Source organism: Talpa europaea (assembly GCF_964194135.1).
Source record: "Talpa europaea genome assembly, chromosome: 1".
Lineage (NCBI taxonomy): Eukaryota > Metazoa > Chordata > Mammalia > Eulipotyphla > Talpidae > Talpa > Talpa europaea.
This window is the reverse complement of record NC_140073.1, coordinates 143,388,223-143,398,906: the sequence shown is the minus strand read 5'-3', so window position 1 is coordinate 143,398,906 and position 10,684 is coordinate 143,388,223. Positions and strand designations below refer to the sequence as shown.

Below are 10,684 nucleotides of genomic sequence, written 5' to 3'. Positions count from 1 at the left end.
TCTGAAATTTTGTTGCATTGATAGTCCAAAAAATTGGCCATCACCTGGAAATTGAAAATCTATTCCATAAACATTTTCTCTGGACACAGGGATAGATAAGACATCAGGTCTTCAGGTGGGTCAACTTGGTAACCTACTGATAGAAGTTGTAAGTGTGGAGCTGCCCTGCCTGTGTTCAGCCACACATGGCCGTGGACTTCACCCAGGAGAAGAATGGGCATGTTTTCAAGGATGAAAGAGCATGTAGAGAGTATTTCTTCTGAGATGCTGGATTAAATTGATCAACTACATCATCACGATCATTGCCACAGTTACTACTTTTCATATGAGCTTTTACGTCAGTTGTCTAAGAAGGCGGCATCCTTCCTGGGGAAAGGGACATTGAGGACATCTCACTGTTTGCAGAGATTCCAGCTGAGCAAGCCAACCTTGACACTTTCATAAAGCTGACTGGGGTTAGGAAGTCATCTGGGCAGTAATAAGAGTCTAAACAGTAAAAACACTCCTTAAGATCTGCACTTCACCAGACACCAATAAAGTGAGGCAGGAGAAAATGCTCATGGGAACAAAACAGAATCAGCTTCTTCCCACCCTCTACTGGGGGAATCTTCTTGGACTTTGTTGCTGTGGTGGGGCATGTTGTCAACAGTAGTGTGTGTGTGTGTGTGTGTGTGTGTGTGTGTGTGTGTAAGAAAGAGAGAGAGAGGGTGAGAGAGAGACATTAATTCCATGCCTCAAAGATAACTCTTCTTACATGACTCCAAAAAGAACATGATTGGGGCTTATCCTCCAAATATTCTACTTTCAGCTGAGGCTGTGGCCCCCAGAGAGCAAGTACCTTAACTCCTGGCTGTTTCACTGTGCCACACTTCCACCAGCTCACTGGGATGGTGATATTCCTCATCTATGACAATGGTTCCATGTGTGCTGGGCTGGTGTATCAGGCCATGATGCCCCTTGGGCCGACTTCCCTTCCACACTGGGTGTGATGGTGAGCATGGTACAGAAGGACCCCTTCTGTGCAAGGGGTGAGGCCCAGAGCAAGAGGGTCATTCTGATCCTGAAGAATACCACCAACTGGGATGACCTGGGAAGATCTGGGCTACACCTTCTCTAATGAGCTGCTGGTGGCTGCTGAGGAGTACCCCGTGCTCCTGACTGAGGCCACCCTGTGCCCCAAGGCCAATCATGAGATGTCCCAGATCATGGTCTAGACCTTCAAAACCCAGCCAGATACTGGCCATCCAGGCCGTGCTGTCTCTGTATGCTTCTGGCCCTGCCACTGGCATCATGATAGACTCAGGTGACAGGGTCACCCATACGGTGCCCATTAACGAGGGGTATGGCCTCCCCCACACCATGTGGCACCTGGCCATGGCTGGCCAGGACATGGTGGGACCCCATGAAGATCCTCATTGAGTGTAGCTACAGCTTCACCCCACAGATGAGAGGGAAATTGTACAGGACACCAAGGAGAAGCTCTGTAATGCCAGCCTGGACTTCTGGAGCAGGAGATGGCCACTGTGGCCTCCAGTTCCTCCTTGGAGAAGAACTGTGAGCTGAATGAGGGTCAGGTCATCACCATTGGCAATGAGTAGATCCCCTGCCCGAGGCTGTTCCAGTCCTCCTTCCTGGGCGTGGACTCCCGTGGCATCCAGGAAACTAAACTTCAACTCCATTATGAAGTGTGATATTGAATCTGCAAGGACCTCTATGCCAGCACAGTGCTGTCTGGCGGGACCACCCTGTACCTCAGCATTGCCAACAGGATGCAGGAGATCATGGACCTGGCTCCCAGCATTGTGAATATCAAGATCTTTGCAGCCCATGAATGTAAGTACCCCATGTGGGTCAGTGGCTCCATCCTGGCTTTGCTGTCCACATTGCAGCAGATGCAACCAGCAAGCAGGAGCTCAAGGACTCTGGCCTTAGTGGCTGTGACTTAGTTTTGTCACACCCTTTCTTGAGAGATCTTTCACAGAAAATGAGAGGAAGTTGGCATGGCTTTATTGCTTTTGTTTTTTTAATTTGTTTTGGTGCTTGATTCAGGATTTAAAAGCTGGAACGGTGAAGTTTATAGCAGTTGGTTGGAGCAAATATCCCCCAACTTCTGCAATGTGGCTTTGTATATTGATTTTTTTAATAGTCATCCCAAATATACTTGATGCACCATTACAGGAAGTCCCTTGCCTTCCTAAAGCCTCCCCACCTGTCCTTAGAAGGGCCAGTCCTTACCCAAGTCCACACAGGGGAGGGTGATAGCCTTACTTTGTGTAAATTATGTAACCCAATTCTTTAAATATTTGTTTTGTTTTATTTAGGTTGGTCAACCATCTTGGTCCTCTTTGTCCCCCAACTTGGGACATAGAAGGCTTTTGGCCTCCCTGGGGAGGACTGTGGTGTGGAGCCAGCTAGGGCTTATTTACCTCTATACTACAAGACCAGTTCAATGAAGTGCATACCTTAAAGAGAAATTCTAGTTTCCCTTACCTCTAGACTACTTGCTATTCCAGAATCTGCCTAGGTATTTCAGACTGTAGTACACTTGAGATGAGATACATTCTTAGTTACTGGCTTTCTGGCATGTGGGGCAGGGCTTTCTTTGGTTTTTCCCAACTTGCTCTCTTTGGAGGAGGCAGGGTTGGGATTAGGGAGATAGTTAGTAGTGTTTCCTCCGCCTCGGGCATGGAGGGGTTGCTGCTGGGCAGGGAGACCTGTGGGCCCCCATGGCCACTCCCACCTCCCCAGCTCCTTGCCACTAGTCCACTATGGGCTCAGACACCCATTCTGAGAGGCACAACTGGATATGAGGAAAAGTGGGTGAAGCTTTGTGGAGAAAGAACTTTTTTTAGTGCCTTTAAGGGGCTCCCTAATCTCTCAATAAGATTTAATAACTAGAAAATGTCAACTAGTATTCAAGGGTCAGGACTAGTGAAAGATCTAGTGACCAGTAATAATGTGTAAACTTAGGTCAGGGGAATGACCTTGGCTTCCTCAAGGTCACTTTGGCTGTTAGTGGCTGAAGCAAGGCCACCTGCACCCCTGCCCTGGCTTTCTCCTCCTGCATTTTGAGGCTCTGCCTATGTGGCATGTCCTCTCTAGTGACTGTGAAATGGGCTCATCTTGGATCCTGCCCCCTGTCCTGATCTAAAGATTTTCAGCCCACTCTGCTCTTCTTAGCAAGATTCTTTACTCTCTCTTTCCATACTCCAGCCATCTGCTCACCCACCCTGAAACTCAGAGAAGAAAAAAAAAAATCTGTGTGACCCATGGAAAATTTCACTGTAGACAAAACCAGTCCCAACCCCTCCCTCCTTTGTTCCATCAGCAATCTCAAAATCAGTCTTCTTGGCCTGTCATCTGTAGGATTTTCACAAGCTTAGAGGTGCCCTGCCTCTCAGCAGAACTGCTGGGTCACCATGCCTCAGCTACAAGTGGGCATTTGCTACTATTTCTTAAAATAAATTTTTCTAGAAGTTTGCCATATCAGATTGCATTATCTTGCACTCAATTAGTTTTTGGCTCTGATTTTTTTTTTCCATATTAGAGTTTGAATTGGCTCATAGACCTGTAGTTTTAATCCATCACCAACTTGATATAAATTGATTTTGGGTCTAAAACAGGGCCTGGCCCCAGGTAAAGTTGTGAAATTGTTGAAATGTGTCTCTGGCACCCAATCACCTCCCATCTCATGTCCTTTCCTTCCCTGGGTTTGCTTGGTGTTGGCTGTTTCCCTTGGAAACTCTTTGACAAATGTAGCTGTTTTATCTGATTCACCAATGGCATTTACATAATACCATTTCTGAGACAATTTAGGATCTTCCTACCTCTAGCTCTTTTCAATTGTACCATAAGTTGGTTGATCATAGAATATTTGGATATTTTTATTCCAAATACAGGTTTCCAGGCCTTACCTGGTGATAATGGGATGGAATCCTGGGTTGGAACCTGGGGATTGGCAGTTTTGACAAGATCTTCAGGCAATTCTGATGATTAACCACTGACCTCCAGCTGGAAGATTCCTTCCAACTCTGAGATTTTGTGACCCTACAATTTTATCCTCACCACAATCACAGCCGTGGGTGTAATCAACATTTTCATAATAGTAACAGCTAACTTATTAAACTCTCACTAGGTGTCAAGTTCAGAGCTAAGCACTTTATATGCATTATCTCAGGGATGAGGCCATTCTTAATCCCTCTTCAACAATGGAGAAACTCAAGCCTCATGAAACCTGGTAAGGAACTGCCTAGAAGGTCTTAAGTCTTATTATTATCAGAGGAATAAAAAATTATCCAAATTCTCCATTCTGGATTCCAGGTTTCTTTGTGGGACATGGACTCAATGAAGTTGTCTGAGGTCATTTGATCTGCAGGTCAACTGTGAAGTCCTTAAGAAAAGGAAAAGTGTCTTATTCTTTGTCCCTCCTCCCTCCAACACACCCCAAACATCCTGCCTGGCAAAGAGAAGACCCTCAGGAAATCTTTATTGATTGGAATGATGTGTAACTCTGGTCTTCTGACATCTAACCCAGAGCATTTCTGCTATTGGAGACTTGAGGAACTCCAGCACTGCAAGGTGTAAGCTGAGAATGGTGCTTAATTGTTATGTCATGAATAGATATTTAGAATTTTAAAGATTCAAATTATGTAAATTACAACAATAATTAACTCTAATAAAGTCCTGGTGCCTGGGCAGGTAGCTTTGGAAGGCAGAGGTTGTATACCCACATATCTGTGGTTACTTTTTTCCAACAAAGGCACCAGTGCAGCCCAGTAGCAAAAGAAGGTCTTTTCTCTGAGTGACACTGGAGGCATTGGCTATCTGCATGGAGGGTAAAATAAGGAACTCTTGATCCCTACCTCATGCCATATCAACAAGTTAACTTGGAAATAGATCATAAACTTACATGTGGAAGCAAAAACATTAAAACTTTTCATAGATAACATAGGTGACTACCTTTGTAAACTTTGCACCAGAGAAAACTTTGTACCAGAGATTTCTTAAACCACAAAGTTACTTTGACAAATAGGACCTCATCACAACTGAAAAATAAATAACTTTCTCTTCATTACAAGATACCATTAAGAAAGTGAAAAAGCAAATTATAGTATTGGAGAAAATATTTGCCAAAAAACTAGTATCCAGTATATACAAAGAACTCTTACAACTAAGTTGTAACAAGACAACCAACACAATCGAAACAAATGTGCACAAGATAGAACAGGAACTTTGCAAAAATATCCTAGTGGTTAATAATGTGCTCAGTGCTGTTAGTCACCAGGGAAATGCAAAATTAATTAATACAAGGTTTACTGTATTTACATTAGAGTGACTACAATGAAATGACCAGCAATTTGAAGTGTTGGTGAGAGCTTGGAAATTCTGGAACTTTGCAACACTGCTGCTGGTAATATAAATGCTGCAACCAGTTTGGAAAAGCTATTTGGCATTATCTAATAAATATCAACACATACCTACCCTACAACCCAACAGTTGCATGCTGAAGCATTTATCTGATGAAAATAAATGTCTACGAAAACCTTGCACAGGAATGCTCAATAGCACACTTATTAGTAGAGGCCCCAATCTGGAAACAACTCAAATGTCAAATCACAGGTAAACAAGGTATAGAATATTAATAACACGGGGCACCATTTAGCAATAGAAAAATCACAGATGCAAACACTGTAGATGGTTCTCAGAAACTGTATTGAGTAAGAGAATCTGTCACAAGGACTTCGTGTTGGATGATTCTGCTCATATGAAGTTTGAGAGCAGACAAAATTAATCTTCTAGAAAACATAAAGTCACCGCAGACTAGCACATTCACAAAGTGTTAATTATGCTCAGAAGGAATCTAGGAAGAGGATATGGACATGACCCAGGGTCTCCTAAGTTCCTGGGATTGTGTGAGAACTTTCCATTCATTATTCACTTCACCTTGACAGTATCTCCTAAATTAGTATTATTTGCCTCATTTTGCATATGAGCAAACTGAGACCAATAGATACTAAGAAATTTTACCAGGTCAGGCAGAGCAGTCTAGTGGTGAACCTAGGCTGACTGTTTATCTTGGGGAAGGCTAGAAGGGTTTTTGTTTATTTATTCCTTCTTCTAACTTTTTGGGACAACTTGGGGCCACGTGCTACTGCTGTTTTTGTTTCTCTTTAAACTTCTCACATTTGGGCCTCCCTAGTGGTACAGGGGTTAAAGACACAGTGCTATCAAGCTATCCGCAGCCACTGCAGCACAAGTTAGATCCTCAGCCAGGGAGCTAACCCACATGACGAGGCAGACCTCTCCTGTCTCGCCCGCTGCTCCCCTCAGCAGTGTATTTCAGTTGATCTGCCTATTCTGCTCCCCACTCTCTCTGGTGAATCCTCTCACCCTCCCGCACCTCTGGCATATACCCCAGTTCTTGTATGCATAAATAAATAAATAAATCCTTTAAAAATAAATTTTATTTTTATATTCCCCATACAATTGCAACCCCCTTATTTTGACCCCAATCCCTCCCCTCCCCACCCCGCCACCCCCCATAGAGTGTCTCAGGTTCATAGTTGTTTGTTGATTTTGATTTTCACTTTCTTATGGTTATTATAAATAAATAAATCTTAAAAAAAATAAACAACTTAAATCTGTCTTCCTTCCACTGGTGTCCGGGGGTGACTTGTACTGGTTTTAGGAGAATGAATTGTTAATTTTCTTCCCAAACGCAAGTTCAATGAAAGTCATGTTGATAGCTTGAAATCAGCTATGGTGGGAATGTTCACACCAAGGAAACTAGCAAATGCTACACATCAAGGTTTATTATTGGGAGAGGGAGGATGAGGAATGAGATTCACTTTTCTAGAACACCAGACTTTACCTCCCAAAACTAGACCTTGAATGTCTACACTTAGTTGTATTTTGACTTTGCATCTCAGAAGTGTGCTTTATCCAGTTAAATTCTTGTATATAAATTTAATTTGTTCAGATTTTATCCTCCTAGAAAAACTTTCTGTTTTTGCTTTGGAGTTTGAACTTTGTTTTACCCTTTACTTTCTTATTCCTTCTGCTCTGTCACTTTAATTGCAACTGGGATCAATATAGTCCCCCTTTGATTTGCTACACTTTCACTGGACACCCTGGTGAATGCCTCTGATTCCTGCTACCCCCATCTTGTGCCTCCACTCTGCTCTGGGACCTCAGTCTCTATTATTGTCATCCAAGGATCCATCTTTCATGCCTTTTTTTTTTTTTTTTTTTTTTTGGCATTTGCAGGTTGCTGGAGGTAGCTAGCTTTGAAGACCAGGTGTTGATGTGTTGATCTCTTGAAAATAGCCTTTCCTTTTATGTCAATTTCCTCATAGTCTCACCATTGTCACCAGTCACCTTGAGCAATAAGGGCCTTAGCTGGAGATTATGGAGTGTCAGTCCTCCAGTCCTCTGTTTGGGACTTGTCAGTCTCAGCAGGCTTGGAGGGCCTGCGGCTGGCCCGAGTTTACAGAGAGGCCGCTGACTCAGCTGTTGGGGCGGACCCGGGGTTACTTTTTCCAGCAGTGGGTGGGGGGCTGATTTTATAGTTTTTATAGTCACAAGGATGGATTTACCTCATCTGTCTATCTTTTGTTTAGGCTCTCCCTGTAAAGATAACTCTGAGACAGCTACGGAGGTATGAGCACACTAGTTCTCCAAGGGCCAATCCACAGTCTTGGCAGCCTGATCCTGCCGTGCCACCACATTTATTGAGTGCTTGCTGAATACCAGCTGCTCTGCCAAGGGCTTTAACGGCATTATCTCATTTAATTCTGACAGTGACTCTGATGAGGAAGCTAAGGCTCAGAGAGATGAAATAACCTTTTCATGGTCACATAGCAATTAAATGTATGAGTCAGAATTTGAACTCAGGATGGCCCCAGTCCAGTCAAGATAATCTCCTAACCTCTTTGCTATGCTTTCCTGACTCTCTGGAGGATATAACAATTTAACCATCAGTTAATAACATCTATCTGTGTGCCAGACTTGGGGCTGGGAGTACTGGGATGAATGAGACACAATCCCTGCCTTTGAGAAGTTCTCAATTTCATGGATGAGACAGACAGACTTGAACACACATAGTTCTAACAAGAGCATAAATAGGAATTTGGGGAGTTGATATACAATCAAGAAGGACATGGGTCCTTGGGGTTGGGGATAGAGTAGATCAGGGGATACTTCTTGAAAGAGAAGAGAGAGGGCTGAGCAGGGTCTGAAGAATATAAGACCCACCCACTCACACTGAGTGCAGAAACTCTGGTTTCATTGGACAGAGAATGCCAATAAGCAGTTCTTAACTTCAAGTTATTGATGATATTATATAGTGGTATACAGAGTCAATGCATGCAAGATGTCTTGAAGATCCAAAGCATAGAAATCTACCTGCCTATATGTGAAAGAAAGGCATTCGCATAGGGTGGGGTTGGGGGTGTGGAGGCTCAGGCAGGATGTCAGAAAAGGGTCTGTAGAGAATTAGGCACTTGAGTTAAGTCTCAGAACCAGCCATTGTTCTCACAGACTTTGTGAGCTTGGGCAAGTCATTTCTTCTCCCTGCAACTCACTTCCTCAATCTGTAAAATGAAAAGTTGTGCTAGGAGAACCTCACATGTGGCTTCTAACATCTGGGATCTAGTGAGCTTGTTTATTATTTCTGATGAAATCTAGAGAGAGATTCTGACCCAAGGCTTCTCCCTTCTTGGGCAGTAGATTAGGCTGTATTGTCAGGCCAGTTGCATCTGTGTCTTTGAGCTGTTCACCTAGAGTCTGAGATTCTTTTTTGTTATACGTATCTGCCTTTTATTTATTTTTTTATTAATTTATATAAGCACTGGGTACAGTCAGAAGTGTGGAAGGGTGAGAGGATTCACCAGAGCCAGAGTGGGGAACAGAACAGGCAGACTGACGAAGTACACTGCTGAGGGGAGCAGCAGGCACGGCAGGAGAGGTCTGCGCACCATGTGGGACCCTCACTGGAAGCCAGGGATCGAACCAGCACTGCAGAGGCTGCAGGCAGCTTTGCAGCCCAGCACTCAACCACTGCACCACCAGGGGAGGCCTGAGTCTGAGATTCTTAAACTCCCCAATTCCCCACTTGGAAATGATATGTGGTTTCTGATACATGCCATCCTGGCAAGTTGCTTTGTTCTACCCTTGTCTTCCCTCCTTTATTTTAGGTGTAGTGAAGCACAGTCAGAACTTAAATGCAAGGGTGAGAAGATGGTCAACTCTAGGATTGGGTTCTCTTTTCTATCATCTTGCTTTGTGTTTTTTTGGATTATATGGAGCCTGTGAGTTTAATTTGAATGCCTTTCCCTCTTGAAGATGTCCCCAGTATCTGAGGCCTATGGTTCTCTCTCTCTTATCCTTAATATCTATGCTACTTATCTGCCCTAACACTTATATTGGAACATTAATATTCAGTTTAGACCTGCCACTAACCGACTGTGTGATCTTGGATAAGCCACATCATCTTTCTGTCCTTTAATGGTGGAGTGAGTGTATTGGACTAGAGCAAGGGTCAGTGAACTGAATCTTGGCCCACATCTACCCGTTTGCTGTTTTTATGAATAAAGTATTATTGGCCTCAACCATGAGTGGCAGTTGTATAAATCTGCGAATAAGCTAAAAACCATTGAACTGTATACTTTTAATGGGTGACATATGGGGTATATTGATATTATATTTCAATAAAGCTGCTTTTTTAATAAAAGAATAAAAACCTACCATCTATGGAGGTTTTTATGCGACTGGGCAGAGTCTAGTAATTGTTTCTCGTGCTTTCTCTTACCCATTCTGTTTCTCCCTATTGCCCCTTGTTCATCTCCCCCATGCCATTCTTCTTCCACCTCCCTGACTCCCCCTGCCCTCTTTCCTGGCTTCTCCTCTCTCCCTGCCATGTCCCGTCCCTCCATTAATGACCCACCAAATGCTTGTGGCAATTATTTCCAAAGAGAGGGGAAAAAAAGACAGAATTAAATCATCGTATTGGCAACTGGCAATTTGCTTCAATCGCAGAAAAATGTCCCCGGCTTCCTCGAATATTGAAACATTGATGAAGAACAGATTTTCTCTGGCAGTGTGAATTCCCCTCCGTCCAAGTTTGGCAGAAGGACTGCCTTGCTCGATATTATTCTAGGCGTTTTGATGCATTCCCTGTTTAGAAAAGCTGGAACGCCTTTCAACCAACCCCTGTATTGATGTAACACAGTTTTTATTTGTAATGAGGGTGTATTAAAATATATACATTTCCCCAGACTTCTAGCTCTGGGGAGGCCAGGATCTGCTGATGTCCAGGCAGGAAGGCCTGGGGAGTGCTGGAATTTAGACTCTCCCCTTTGACTTCCCCATTTGTTCCCCTCCTGCTAGATTTCACTGATTGTCATAAACATTTTCTTTTCTTTGGTTTCCTCAGTGACACGGATATGTCAGTTGTACAGGGCTTCCGAGGCGTCTCTGTCCCCTGTGCACACTCTCTGTGGGTGTGAGGGGCGACACAGAGAAGGGATAGTGTGCGGCTGTTTCCCGGTGACTCTGTTCATGCTCGGGGGACACAGGATGGATGGGCAATGTGGAGAAGGGGTGCAGAGGCCTCCCACAGGGCTGGTGGAAGAAGTGTGAAGGAGGGCACTGGGATTTTGGGAAGGACAGGAGCAAAGGCAGCAGA

The 10,684-nt window shown here is 43.9% G+C and overlaps 1 pseudogene across 1 annotated transcript; it reads left to right on the top strand.

Annotated features, from left to right (window-relative positions):
• The first annotated feature begins 997 nt into the window (after window positions 1–997).
• Window positions 998–1,946, top strand: LOC311166972 (actin, cytoplasmic 1-like; annotated as a pseudogene). Its single transcript has one exon. The product of its transcript is annotated as an actin, cytoplasmic 1-like (transcript).
• Window positions 1,947–10,684: the final 8,738 nt, after the last annotated feature.